The sequence below is a fragment of the Leptopilina heterotoma genome, unplaced genomic scaffold, assembly GCF_015476425.1.
Source record: "Leptopilina heterotoma isolate Lh14 unplaced genomic scaffold, ASM1547642v1 Lhet_135, whole genome shotgun sequence".
Lineage (NCBI taxonomy): Eukaryota > Metazoa > Arthropoda > Insecta > Hymenoptera > Figitidae > Leptopilina > Leptopilina heterotoma.
Genome location: NW_025110854.1, coordinates 1488578 through 1503901, shown reverse-complemented (window position 1 = coordinate 1503901; position 15324 = coordinate 1488578). Strand labels below are relative to the sequence as shown.

At 25.7% G+C, this 15324-nt stretch overlaps 6 non-coding genes across 6 annotated transcripts; 5 read left to right on the top strand and 1 right to left on the bottom strand.

Annotated features, from left to right (window-relative positions):
- The first annotated feature begins 3917 nt into the window (after positions 1–3917).
- Positions 3918–4024, top strand: LOC122497725. The gene has a single exon (XR_006301162.1). It is a non-coding gene; the product is annotated as a U6 spliceosomal RNA (small nuclear RNA).
- Positions 4025–6166: 2142 nt separating this feature from the next.
- LOC122497731 lies at positions 6167–6273 on the top strand. The gene has a single exon (XR_006301168.1). It is a non-coding gene; the product is annotated as a U6 spliceosomal RNA (small nuclear RNA).
- A 2442-nt stretch (positions 6274–8715) lies between these two features.
- LOC122497730 lies at positions 8716–8822 on the top strand. The gene has a single exon (XR_006301167.1). It is a non-coding gene; the product is annotated as a U6 spliceosomal RNA (small nuclear RNA).
- A 1309-nt stretch (positions 8823–10131) lies between these two features.
- LOC122497729 lies at positions 10132–10238 on the top strand. Its single transcript, XR_006301166.1, has one exon. It is a non-coding gene; the product is annotated as a U6 spliceosomal RNA (small nuclear RNA).
- A 3426-nt stretch (positions 10239–13664) lies between these two features.
- On the bottom strand, positions 13665–13736 carry Trnah-gug. The gene has a single exon. It is a non-coding gene; the product is annotated as a tRNA-His (tRNA).
- Positions 13737–14358: 622 nt separating this feature from the next.
- Trnah-gug lies at positions 14359–14430 on the top strand. Its single transcript has one exon. It is a non-coding gene; the product is annotated as a tRNA-His (tRNA).
- The last annotated feature ends 894 nt before the right edge of the window (positions 14431–15324 follow it).

The following is a 15324-nucleotide window of genomic DNA, read 5'->3' as shown; positions in this document are numbered from 1 at the left end:
ATTGTTTATTTTTATATAAAAAGCTTTTTTTTTGTAAAAAATTTACATAAATATTTTTTCAATTAGTAACTATTATATCTTATTGTCATCTAAAAAGGGATATTTGTCAATTCATACAAGGTTGGATATAACTTGTATCAAATAAAAAATACTTTTTAAAATAAAAATACTAATGAATAAATAAATTTTTCAATTATCTAATTAAAATGAAAAATTTTAAATAATTACAAACAAAAATTGTTTCATTTTAAATAACAATAATATTATTAAACTAGCTGTCGTACCCGTCTTCGACGGGTTTTAGTTTCTACCAATACATTTAAGTTTCTACCAATCTGGAAAATCAGGAAATAGCTAGGGAATTTAATTTAACCGGAAAAAAATAATAATTAGTTACCATTATAGCTATTTTAGTAGGAAAATATTACTATTTGAATCAGTGATTGACTTTTTGTTATCAAATTAGTTATTTTAACCAATTCAAATGCAGAGAACAATATTTATCAATTTGTAGTACTTTAATTAATGTATTAAAAAAATTAAATTTTCCATACAGTTTTTGGAGTTATAGTAGAGTCTAATTGGAACTAATTGTATCGCAAGTAGACCCTACGTTACGACTGCTAAAACCTAACATAAGACCTAAATTTTAGGCTGAAAGTAGGGCTTAAATTTTGACTCGGGTCTGTTTTCATAAATATTATACATCAATAAAAATTGAAGTAAAAAGCAATTTTTTAAAAGCGAATTAATATAATGAAACTTTTTCTTAATTTGATAGGAAAATTCCCGGTTCGGCATATTCCCAGCTTTTTACAGTTTTTCCCGTTTGGTAGATACCCAGTTAAATGTATTAGTATAAACAGAAAACTGTACGACAGCAAGTAATACAATCTATATTTATATGAACTTAAGAAACAGTATTTTCATAAAATAAGTAAATTTTTATAGCCATTTGTAGATTTATTTATGGATAAAATCAAGTAAATTTAAATTTGACAAAAAAGAGATAAACCGTGAAAAGTTTGGACAAAGCAGGGAATTTTGTTAAACAAAAATAGACACCGTGTTAACTTTTGTCTTTACATTGCTCAAAACATCTCTTAAAGTTAAATCTAGAGTTAAAATGAAAAAACGTTTTAACATGTAAGTTTTTGCCTAGTGGCATAATATGCTTGTATTGTATCACAGGTGACTTACAATTCTTGACATCCTGCGAAATCATTTTAATCATAAAAAATTTCCATTTTCAATATTTCTGAACTTCTTGAAAATATTAGATTGATTTGATAAATAATTTTGAATTGCACTATTTTGACATCAAAATATTAATCAGAGACTCCAAAAATACTACTGAATTATACTTCATATAGTAATTAGTATCGATTTTTGATATATTGAAAATTTTTTTATATTTCTTGTAGGATAGTATTTTTTGCAAAATTATGATAAAATCTGACTAAATAACATATAATATTCATTTTAGAAAGTTTAAAAGCTATCCATTAAAAATTGTGAAATTTGGAAATTTTCCATTTTTCAAGTTTTTGAAAATATTTTTATATTTACATCTTAGTTGTAGAATAGTATTTTTTGAAAAATTATGCTAAAATGTGACCAAATAACATGTAATACTCAAATATAGAAAGTTTAAAAGCAATCCATAAAAAAATGTAAAATTTTGAAATTTTCGATTTTTTGAAAACATTTTTATACTTACATATTAGTTATAGGACTTTATTTTTTGCAAAGTTATGCTATAATGTGACTAAATAACATATAATACTCAAGTATATAAACTTCAAAAGCAATCCATGAAAAATAAAAAATTTTGAAATTTTCGATTTTTTGAATTTTTTGAAAAAATTGAATATCTCCCGTTCTAATTAATATTTTTTAAATCTGTAAATTTATAAACCTTCCTTGGGTCAATACCTAATAACCTACCAAGTTGGACTTAAATCGATTCACATGTTTTTGTGTGATTGGGGTACAAAGTTTTTGTGACAGACAAACATACATACATACATACATACATACATACATACATACATACATACATACATACATACATACATTAAATTTTTTAAGAACATTTTTGGAATCTCTGATGTCCATAATAACTAATCATGTTAACATTTTGAAGTTTTAAGCAATGTACAGACAGACATCTGATTTTATTAATAAGGATACTACTACTATTATTATTAAAGAATATCATAAATTATAATTGCAAAATAATTTCAAAATAAAAAATAATTATATTAATACATAAATATAATATTAAATAATAATAAATGTAAATAATATTAAAATATAAAATTAATAAAAAAATAATAATTACACTATGACATTAATAATATTAATTATATTATTATAATAATTATAATAGTCGTTTGCAAGATACGTTGAAAGGAAATAATGAGTAAATTTAATGTAGCAAAACTTAGAGGGGGCTTTCTTCACGATTCTTTCTAACTGGCTGTGTCCCTTTCTTGATTTCCCTTTTCAGCTCTTCCTTTGGTTAACTCTGTCCTAGCGTTCATTAAAACACACGATTAAATTACTTAAGATCGTCAATTATTTTATTAAGCGGAAATTTTACTTGATCATCTTTCTATGATTACAGCCCTTTACAAAATAAAATATTCTTTTCTTTCATACTCTCAAGAAATAAATCTACTTAAATTATTTCTCTAATATTTTCTTCTTTGATGTTTTTTATTTTATGTAAAAAATAATTTAAGAATGATGTTTTGGGCACGAGAGCGTATAGTGTTGTAAAATCATAAAATATTGCCAATTACTACTCAATTCGGAGTGGTGAAATTTATAGTCGATGATATAAATGTTATCGGGATAAGGTGAGCGCTTGTTATTGTGTAAAATACAAAGAAGCCATAAGAAACTCCATCAGTTTTAGCATCATGACAATAAATTTATTCCTGATTGTTTGAACTTTACTGTTTCGTGTAAAAATAATTTCGGCATGATTTTCCAATGGGCAATGTAACCTTACCAACTGTGGTTTAAATTTATAGTATAGTTTAAATCAATAGCAAATCTCAAAGTAACTTGAACTAAATGGTAGATTTGGGACGCATAACGATTCCCGAGAAAAATCCTGTATAATATTCCACATACCTTATTTTCATATTTCAAAACATCGTTTTCTTGTAATTTTCTTTTATAAAAATTAGAATTTATAAAAGAATATTCCAAGAAAAGGAAGTATTTAAATATGAAATAAGATCTGTCGAATATTATACCGGATTTTATACGGGAATCGTCATGCAACCCGTTTGAGTAAATCTGAAATTTTCAATCATGACTTTCGAGAGTTTAAGAATTTTTTTTCTGCATTCTGACAAAAAAAGTATTTACATTTAATGTATACTGTTGTAAAACACTTCAACAATATTTACCTCAAACGGGAAATTAAAACACTTCAATGTACATAAATTTTACTGGTTAAAAACTGGCGATGGGTATATATTATAGCCCCTCGGTAAGTTTAGGATTTACTAAGAAGATAACCAAATAAATTATTTGTGGTCATGTCAGTAAATTTTTGTTGTTCGGGTCAAACAATTTTCTCAGTGTTGAATCTACAGAACAAAATTCAGAATTTTAAGTTTTGAGCAGAATAAAACGCGAACGGGTTGTAAACATGCTATAAAAAAGAAAGAAGATATTTCTGTTCTATTACATGCTTACGTTCACGTTACTGTTTCATTCTGCTTTGGATTTTATTCAACCACAATTTTTCCAATGTATACCGACCGAGAATCATGGTATTTAGTTGAGTGGAAGGCTGCTAGGAGGCTACAACGCGTCACTCAATGCAAAATGTCTCTCGCAAGTTGTGACAGAAAGGCTGTAGTTAGTATATAAGGACAAACTTTGCTCCACCTTTCGTACTTGCTTCGGCAGTACATATACTAAAATTGGAACGATACAGAGAAGATTAGCATGGCCCCTGCGCAAGGATGACACGCAAAATCGTGAAGCGTTCCACATTTTTTTTGTCCTTTTTATTTATAAATTGACTATAAATTTATTATTAGAAGTTTGTTTAATTCCATTTTTAATTTTTAGAGTTGAAAATTTTAAGATTATAATCTACTAAACAAAATAATAGGGGAGAGTGGAGCAAAGACGCTATGCGCGGCAAAGACGTTTTTTAAAATATCTCCATTATTTTCTGTCTATTCCAATTGGTATTAAAAATTAAGTTGCAATGCAATCAGACCAATTGATTAAAAAAAGAAAAACCTAAAAATATCAAATATTTTAAGAAATATAACAAAAAAATTGTTTTGCAAAAATAAAATGATAATTTTACTGAACAAACTCTTATTTTTTAAAACATAAGTTTAAGTATTTAATTTTTAAAAACATAACATAAATAAATTAAATATTTCTCTACACAACTGGCGTGGTGTTTTATAGTTTAATTTTGTATCTAAATATTTTAAATTTAAAGTAAAAAAAAGTTTGTTATGTGGGGCAAAGGCAATATTGAACATAATTTGGTTAAAAATAATTGAATATTCGAATTTCTATGTATTAATTCACAATATAAGGTTAAAATCACTCAAAGTTTTTATTTTTTATTTAAATAGTTTAATTCTTTTAATAATATGTTGTTAACATTATGTTTCGTAAATATTATACTAATAAATATAACTTGTTAATTTTTTTAAGGCTTATAAATGCTTTCATTTAGAAATATAAGCGAAAACGTCGCTGCCCCAGCATGTGGGGCAAAGGCATTTTTTGCATTGTTTTTAAATTTCATTAAATAATGAATTTATAATTATAATATACTAAATAACAACTATTAAAATTTCTTGTTGATTAGTTTTAGAATAATGAAAAACAAAGGCCGCATAAATTAATTGCTGAATTTAAAAAATATACATCGATAAATGTAAACCTAGCGCCTTTGCCCCACTCTCCCCTAAGTTTTGGACTGATTATTTACTATAAATTATCAGAAATATTAAACAAATAATTTTTAGATATCTAAAAAAAATTATAATCAATTTGTTCAAACTACCATGAATATTTCATTCCAGACCTTTCATTTTCAAAAAATTGTATTGATATTTAGGGTAAGTTCGGGGAAGATAGCCATATGGGAGAGATGACCAGTTGAAATATTTTACAGAATTTGTAAAGAAATATCGTTTATTATGGGTTATTCTTCAACCTTTTGTGAATACTAATAAATGTAAACAACAAATTGTTAAAAAATAATGAAAATATAAGTGTAATCCTTCCATATTTTTTTTGTTTCGATATAAACAAAAAATGCAAGGAAAAATTATTTTATTTATTATAATTTTATATTCTTAAGAAATATTAACAAATAAATAAATTTTAACAAATTAAAAATGTCTGAGAACAAAATAATTCATCTAATTGACACCAGAGATGGTGATCTATTTGTAGGTTAAAGCAAAAGTTACATTCAAACGACATTGATTGAAGAATGGATTCAGTGCAGTATTTGAAATTTTTGGCTACATGAAAACTGCACTGAATCCCATAATAAATGTTCAGAATGTGACCAAAATAAGAGAAAAGTAATTTGTTATTCGGAAAATTTTTTAATAATCATAGTATACAAATCATGCGCTATGCAGAGATATGCAAAATATAGGGGAGAAGGGGGAAAAGTGTCTATACAAACGTTTTTTACTCTTGAGACTAAAGAAAACAACCGATTTCATTTTTCATTCGCTTATTTGAAGTATTATTTAATTACACAACTGTATATATATGGTTGATTCAAATTTGTAAGTATAACACATTTGACAATTTTACAATTTTGAAGAAATTGACATCTGGACGGTTTACCCCACTCACCCCTATATTTTGCAATATATATAATTTTTTATATTCCACCAGATAAGCAAATAAATAATAATTTGCTTATTTCAGTAAATTTTGATTGCTCGGACTAAATATTGGGACTATAGAACAAAATTCAGTATTTGACTCATCCACAATGAGTCTCTACATACCGACCGAGTATGTATTTAGTTGAGAGAAATGCTGCTAGGAGGCTACAACGCGTCACTCAATGCAAAATGTCTCTCGCAAGTTGTGACAGAAAGGCTGTAGTTAGTATATAAGGACAAACTTTGCTCCATCCTTCGTACTTGCTTCGGCAGTACATATACTAAAATTGGAACGATACAGAGAAGATTAGCATGGCCCCTGCGCAAGGATGACACGCAAAATCGTGAAGCGTTCCACATTTTTTTTGTCCTATTTATTTCTATATTGACTATAAATTTATTATTAGAAGTTTGTTTAATTCCATTTTTAATTTTTAGAGTTGAAAATTATAACAAAATTAACAAGTTACTTATACGGAATCCAACGTTTTTGTGTGAGTTGAACTCACATTTTTTCAATTATAAATATTATAAATTAAAATTACTCTTGGAAATATACCAGAAACCATACTTCGTAATTGAAATTTTTTTTGATTTTTCCTAACATTATAACTTTGCATTTTAACAACAGTTTGAGCTACCAAAAACGTCATTATTTGGCCTGTCCCCACTAGGAGTTTAATAATAAAAGTTAATATGTTTAGTATTATACAGGTAATAAAAATTACGATTATTAATGCTCTCTTTAAATTTGAATCAGTTGAAAATAACTGATTTAGAAGTTATTTTTTCATTGCCTAATTTACTAGAATTAAAAAAGCAAAACTCTAAATTTTAATTCGGAAAAATGTTTACAAATTTGAATTAGTGACTGACTTTTTGCTTTTAAATTAGTAAATTTTACTAGTAAATAGTAATTTCTTCTAATTTATTAGTAAAATTTACTAATTCAAAAGCGAAAAGTCAGTCACTAATTCAAATCAGTAAACATTTTCACTAATTCAAATGTGGAGAGAACGTTTTATAAAAAAAAATTATTTTCTTTTTTACCCCTTTTAATTGTTAAGTGTCGATTTCTATGACATCGACTGCTTTAGAAATAAAACTTGGAATTATTTACATTCAAATTACTTCTCCGTTCTTTTTCTAAGATTTGGTGTTACTGAAAAAGAGTCTCAAAATAGACCAAAAAAATCACGTTTTTTTGAAAAAAAAATTTCAAAGCCGCGTAAAAAATTCAATTTATAATATTTTAAAATAATCCTAGTTCCGGCGATAGCCACATCCTCACAGATTAAGATGCTTTTTGATTTTTCGATTTTAGTTTAGTCAATTAGTCAGTATCGTGGACGCCGATAGACGGCGTTTTAATGATCATCATCACTTTCCAGTTTTATAATTCGTAATCAATAAAATATTTTTACTTGCAAAAATATAAATTTGTTGTTAAAATGGAACTGAATATATGGTAAAAATTTTGAAATCCTACCCAGTAAAAAAAAAGTATTCAGAATAGAGAAAAAGTATTGGTGGAGACGTTCGGTGAATGCGTTCTCGCGACAAAACCGTATTGGTGGGTTACGGTGAATACATTTTGCTTACCGTGAATACTTTTTTAAAAAACTTTCGATTTAAAGATTCCTAAGCAAAGTTGAGAATATTTATAAAGAGCGTAAGTGACCTGAAGTATAAAAATGACTATTGCGAGAAGGAAATAAGAAATTTAAAAAAAAACGAAAAATTAAATGTGACAAACAGATTGTCAAATGTTGATCAATTACCATATGCTTTTCTGTACCTACAACGTATGATGATTAAAAGGAACTTTGACGTTACCGGCGGAACTTACTGTTTCACATACATTTACTTGGATTTCTCAAGTTTATGTCGGTATCGTCAATGTTCCTTTTCATCATCATACGCTGTAGGTTTGTCACATTTAATATTTCGTTTTTTCTCAAAATTTCTTATTTCCTTCTCGCAATCGTCATTTTTATACTTCAGATCACTTACGCTCTTTATAAATATTCTCAACCTTGCTTAGGAATCTTTAAATCGAGAGTTTAAAAAAAAAGTATTCACGATAAGCGAAATGTATTCACCGTAACCCACCAATACGGTTTTGTCGCGAGAACGCATTCACCGAACGTCTCCACCAATACTTTTTCTCTATTCTGAATACTTTTTTTTTACTGGGTAAGTTTTCATGGTTCTTAAAAAGAAAATCCCAAAAAAACTCTTAAAAAACGTTTGCCACACGGGGTGACCCCCTTAATATTAATACATTTTTTAAAACGAAAGAGAATTTAATTTTTTAATATATTAATTAGCAAATTAAAAATCAAATTTCAACAAATTTATAGAGTAACACTGAGAGAAGAGGTATTAGAGTATTAGAAATTTGATTATGCTTAAAATTTGTTGACAAATTTAGAAAAGTCAAACGATGCTTTTACCACAACAGTCAAGTAAAATAAGAAATTTAAAAATTAGGAACACCTAACCTGAAATGTAAATTTTGTTAAAGAGGTTGGTGCGCTTTAGAAATGTTAGTTTCTCTCTAATAGTATGGTTGAAATACCCTAACTGTTTTTACATTGGAGCCGCTAAGTCTATAGAACATAATTCAGTATGCCATTGAACCACGTACAATTATTACTATATGTACCGATCGAGCATCAAGGCATTTAGTTGAGTGGAAGGCTGCTAGGAGGCTACAACGCGTCACTCAATGCAAAATGTCTCTCGCAAGTTGTGACAGATAGGCTGTAGTTAGTATATAAGGACAAACTTTGCTCCACCTTTCGTACTTGCTTCGGCAGTACATATACTAAAATTGGAACGATACAGAGAAGATTAGCATGGCCCCTGCGCAAGGATGACACGCAAAATCGTGAAGCGTTCCACATTTTTTTTGTCCTATTTATTTCTAAATTGACTATAAAATTATTTCTATTAAAATTTATTATTAGTAGTTTAGTTAATTATATTTTTAATGTTTAGATTTAAAAATTATCAGAAGAATATTATTTTGCATTTTATTAATATACTGAAATGTATTAAAAACATTATTATTTGGTATGTCCTCACTAAGAGTTTAAAAATAATTAATACTTGTAGTATTATGCAATAAAAAGTAGAACTACATTAATGTAATTTTAGCATTCTCTAATTTATTAGAATTAAACAAAGAAATCATTTTATAAACATAAAAATTATTTAATTTATTTTTCTTTTTTAACTTTTAAATGTAAATTTTGTGACATCTACATTACTTTTGAATTTAAAATATTTTTAATAGAAACTACCAGTAACAATATGCTACCAAACAAAAATTCAATATTGACTGCAACAAACATTAATCGCTGGGATAGTGGAAAAAAGGACACCTCGAATTTTTGTTCAAAAAGAGGATACCTCGCTTTTTAGTTGAAGAAAAGTACATCTCGAAAATATTAATTTTAAATGCATTTTTGTTTGACGATAATGTATGTGTAATGTAATTGATTTATGCCATTTTGTGCTCAAAAAGCTATGAAGATAATATGTTCTTAAATATTCTATTACAAAAAATCAAAAAATAATTACATTACACATAGTATCGCCAAACGAAAATTTATATAAAATGAATATTTTCGACGTGTCCTATTCTTCAACTAAAATGCGAGGTGTCCTCTTTCTCAAACAAAATTCGAGGTGTCCTTTTTTCCACTAACCCAGCGATTTTTTGAAATTAGCAATAATTCGAAATGATTTTGAAAATACTATTTTCATTAAAATTGCTTCTGATTTTTTGTTTTATAGTTGAATAATTGAATTTTCAAAATAAAGTATTACAATTTACTACTAACCAAAAATTTATAATCTCCATTGATTTTAAATTTTAACCAATGATCATAACCACCCCAGTAGCACGTAATGTTCCAGTAACATTGACAACATTGAGGCAATATTGGTAATGTTAGGGCAGTGTTCTCAATATTGCTGTAATATTACGTGCTACTGGGGCAACGAATTCATAACAAATTAAAATTACTGCACAAAATTCAGTATTTTATTCAACCACAATTTTTCCAATGTATACCGACCGAGCACTTGTTTATTTAGTTGAGAAAAATGCTGCTAGGAGGCTACAACGCGTCACTCAATGCAAAATGTCTCTCGCAAGTTGTGACAGAAAGGCTGTAGTTAGTATATAAGGACAAACTTTGCTCCACCTTTCGTACTTGCTTCGGCAGTACATATACTAAAATTGGAACGATACAGAGAAGATTAGCATGGCCCCTGCGCAAGGATGACACGCAAAATCGTGAAGCGTTCCACATTTTTTTGTCCTTTTTATTTCTAAATTGACTATAAAATTATTTCTATTAAAATGTATTGTTAGTAGTTTATTTAATTATATTTTTAATGTTTAGATTTAAAAATTATCAGAAGAATATTATTTAATTTAAATTTAATTATCCAATATAAAAAATAATTGCTGTGCTTATAAAAGGAAAAACGATAGGTACGTCGTGTAAATATAACTTAAAATGTTAGGTCAGAGTGTGGTAAACAAAATTTGTTTAATAATCAACTGTTTTTAAATTATCAACAATTTAAAAAATAAGCTGTTTTTTAAACAAATGACAATAACTTTTTTAAAAATTATCGTACAATAATTTATAAAAAAAGTATTATATTTGTAAATCCTATACTGGGTGGCACTGTATAATTGAAATACAAAAATAATTTTGGATGATTTTGTTTAATTGACATTAATTTGTAAGCTTAACCCAATATATAATATGTATCTACTGCTTTGATTCAAAAGTATTAATTGTTTGAATACTTATATTTAATTCAAACATATTTTTTTTTCTTAGCTTGAATAAAAAATATGTTCAAAAATTGTATGGTTGATTCAAACTTAAAAGTGGATTATAAATAATTTAAAATCAATCATAACTTATGTTTGAATTAAATATATTATTTTTTTAAATGAACCTAAAAATATGTTTTAATTAAACTTAAATATATTTGACTTTATAACAAAGATATTTTAAGTTTGATTTTATGCCATGTTATGGCCTACACAATGATCAAAAGATCTGGCCCCGATTTGGGCCATGGTTAAATTTCTACACGGGTTGTTTGAAATTAGCAATAATTTGAAATGACTATTATCATTAGAATTGCTTTTGATTTTTTATTTTATAGTTAAAGATTTAAATTTTCAAAATAATATAATACAATTTATAATTAACCAAGAATTTACAATTGATTAAAAATTTTAACCAGTGATCACAACCAATGAAACCATAATAAATACAAATTACCACACATCGAACGTATGTCATTTGTAATGAAAAAATTAAAATTCACGAAGAAATGAAAAAACGTGCAAAATAAAACCTTAAAATATTAAACACGCTTGATATCATGAATTGTAAATTGCAAAATTATTTTGCACAACGGAAGTGAAGCTCGACGGAAATTCCGGTCGCGTATACGCTTATGCCTTACGAAACTTGAACTACCGCATTTTACCTTACCTAAATAGGAATTGGTAACCGTTATGTTTTTTTCCAAACGGAATTATTAGATATCAACAGATAGGAAATTAATAATAATATAATTAAACAATTATTCCTCTAAATTTGAATGATTAAATTTCTACTAATTATAGAGTGCGGATTCGTTTAAAAATTAAATGGTGAAGATTTTATTAATTTTTAGTAGAAAACAACTCATTTAATAGTAGAAAATTACTAATTTACTATCAGAGAAAAGTACTTTTTATATTAAGAGGACAAATACTCTCCTATATTCTCTCAATACACTGGTTTTCAAAGGGTTAAATATTATACTAATTTAAGTTATTTAGAAACTTTTACAAAAATTAAAACCACATAAAAATAAATTAATACAAAATTTAAATAATTAAAATAAAATCAAAAGCGACTATATTAATAAGCGTCAACTTCTGTGTCAACCCTATTAAAATGGTAAACAAATTCACACTCTTCAATTAATAGAAAACTACTAATTAAAATTTAGGGAATAGTTCAATTTCGATTGTATATTTTAAAAATATTTTATAATAGAATTTAAAGAAAGAATCCTTCTTTGAAATATAAACTTTTATCTCATAATATTTTTGTTATTTATATCCATTTTATTGTACATATATTAGTTGATAATTATTTATTATACTTCAAAAGAAAATTTTATTTCGTGGTATTACGATGCGGTGTGAATTTTGATAAATTGAAAAGCTATCGCAATATAAAAGAGAAATAAGATATTTCTTTTGGATTTTAGAACAAGCTGATAATATGGTATTATAGATAATATGTTGTCGATTATATGGATTTAGAATTTTTTCTTGTTTGAAAAGGTCAATATTGTGACAGTTTAGTTCGATTTTCGTTGGTTCTTTATATAGATTTATCTCGATAACGGAAAATTTACCTGAACCCTCTTTTATCGTGTTCCATCTATATTTTTATATACTTACTTTTGTCGGACTTTTTTTTAAATATTATCAGAGTATTTACTTTTTTCTTCAAGTCAAAATCGTCAGGAAAATTGAATTTTCGATTGATATATTTTTGTATATACAATATATATTTATATAATCAATATAAAAACGGTACATTAATAAAAATGGAGATAAAAAAGTATTTTAGAAAAATAGATACTCTGGTAAAATCGTATTTTAGTAAATTGTAATTTAGTACAAATTGTATTTTAATAAAAATGATACTATGATAAAAATTGTACTTTAGTCAAATAGTAATTTAGTAAATAGTACTACAATCAAATGTCATATAAATATAATCCTTTCTATTAAATATTAAGTTGTAGAACGTCCGACCGACCCTCACCGTATATACTTTTAGTAACATACATAGGTATATGGGTCAAAATTCCTCAACTTTCCAGGTCAAAAAATGAATTTTCTCGAAACTTTGCCAAAATGTTACTATTATTAGTAGTTAAAATTTTGACTTTTTTGAAAATATCTTTTTTTCGATTTAATATATTGATAAGTAAAATTAATCAAATTAAAAATGTCAATAGTGATTTTTAAAGTGTTTTTCACGAGCTAATGCGGTGATAAAAAAATTGTTTTCTTTCAATTTGTATTATTAATATTATTTTTTCGTTTATTTATTAATTATTTATTTACTCATTTATTTATTATTTATTTTTTATTAATTATCTATATTATAACTCTATAAACGTTAATGAATAGTGATAAATGTTTTGCTAATTTTATTCTTTCTTTTGTTAATAATTTAAATTATAAGTTAATATAAAATCTTAATTTTATTATTGTTTATTAATATTGTTATTAAAATTCTTTATTAATATTTTTATATTAATACTGTTTATTAATAGTATTATAAAAATTAATTTTTTGTTTATTTATTAATTATTTATTTACTCATTTATTTATTATCTATTTGTTTATTAATTATCTATATTAACTATTTATTTATTATTTTTCAAATATTTAATTAATTGCTTATTCTTTATACTATTATACTTATTTATCATTTTATAACAAGGATAAAGGCTAAAGAAATAGTGAAGAAATACCCCATCGGCTTAAAAGTATCGAATTAGAAATATACAATAATTAATAAAATTATTAACTTAGAAAGCAATGATATCTTAAATGTCAACAAAGAAAAAAATAAGACAAAACAACAAAAAAAAAAATTTTAAAAAAACCTCCACCGTGACAATGTGACATGAGCACATTGCCGTGACCAGGATTCGAACCTGGGTTACTACGGCCACAACGTAGGGTCCTAACCACTAGACGATCACGGCTATCGGAGGACTTGAGAAAGTTTTGTCAATGCACAGAGTTAATGATAAAAAGCGGCCTGAAAAATATGTTAACTATATACAGCAAGAGGTGAAAGTAAAAAAGAAAAACTATCTTAGTTATATATTCAATGTCAATAATACATAAGTAAATTTTAATTGAAAGTTATAATTAAAGATAAAGAATGTAAAAATCATTTGATTTATTAAAATCATCTTTGTAGTTTATTTTTTTCAGTTCATTTTTACTGAAGTATTATTTTTACTAACGAAACATTTTCTAATTACAAAAATACTACATACTTTTGACAGAAGTACCATTTTATACTACACTGAAAACAAAAATTATTTGATTCAAATAACCGATTAATTGGAACCAATAAATTGTACTAAAATACTATTTTTATTGAAGTAAAACGTATACATTCTTTATCTTTAATGACAACTTTCAATTAAAATTGACTTCTGTATTATTGTCAGTATAGAACATGGGTCTTTGAATATATAAGTAAGACAGTTTTTCTTTTTTACTTTCACCTCTTGCTGGATATAGTTAACATATTTTTCAGACCGTTTCTTATCATTAACTCTGTGCATTGACAAAACTTTCTCAAGTCCTCCGATAGCCGTGATCGTCTAGTGGTTAGGACCCTACGTTGTGGCCGTAGTAACCCAGGTTCGAATCCTGGTCACGGCAATGTGCTCATGTCACATTGTCACGGTGGAGGTTATTTTTTTCAATTTTTTTCAAATTTTAATGGAATTGTTTGAAAAACATGTATTATTATTTTTTTTGACATTAAAAATATCACTGTTTTCTAAGTTAATAATTTTATTAATTATTGTATATTTCTAATTAGGTACTTTTAAGCCCATGGGGTCTTTCTTCTCTATTTCTTTAGCCTTTCTGCTTGTTATAAAAAGATGAATAAGTATAATTGTATAAAGAATAAGCAATTGATTAAATATTGCAAAAAATAATAAATAAATAGTTAATATAGATAATTAATAAAAAAAATAAATAAATAAAGTAAATAATAAATAAATGAGTAAATAAATAATTAATAAATAAACAAAAAATTAATTTTTATAATACTATTTATAAACAGTATGAATATAAAAATATTGATAAAGAATTTTAATAACAATATTAATATGTAGACAATATTAAAATTAATATTTTATATTAACTTATAATTTAAATTATTAACAAAAGAAAGAATAAAATTGTCTTTTAACATTTATCACTATTCAACGTTTATAGTAATGTAATTCAATAATTACATGTGTAATTAATAACAAAATTCTACTGAGTAATTTACATTAATGCACCAATAAGTTGCGAGTATTTCAATAAAATAATTATTAATATTCATTTACAATGCAAATTATTTATGGCAATTAGTTTGCAAGTTTCCTGACATAAGGAATAATGAAAATTACTATCTATTAGATATTTAATTAAAACTTGGTTTAATTAGATCAGTAAAATCTTAAAAATTTCGTATCATAAATATTTTATGTTTGCAACATACATAATTACCTATTATAAAATTTCATATCGATCCAGGGGGACATTTATCAAAAATGT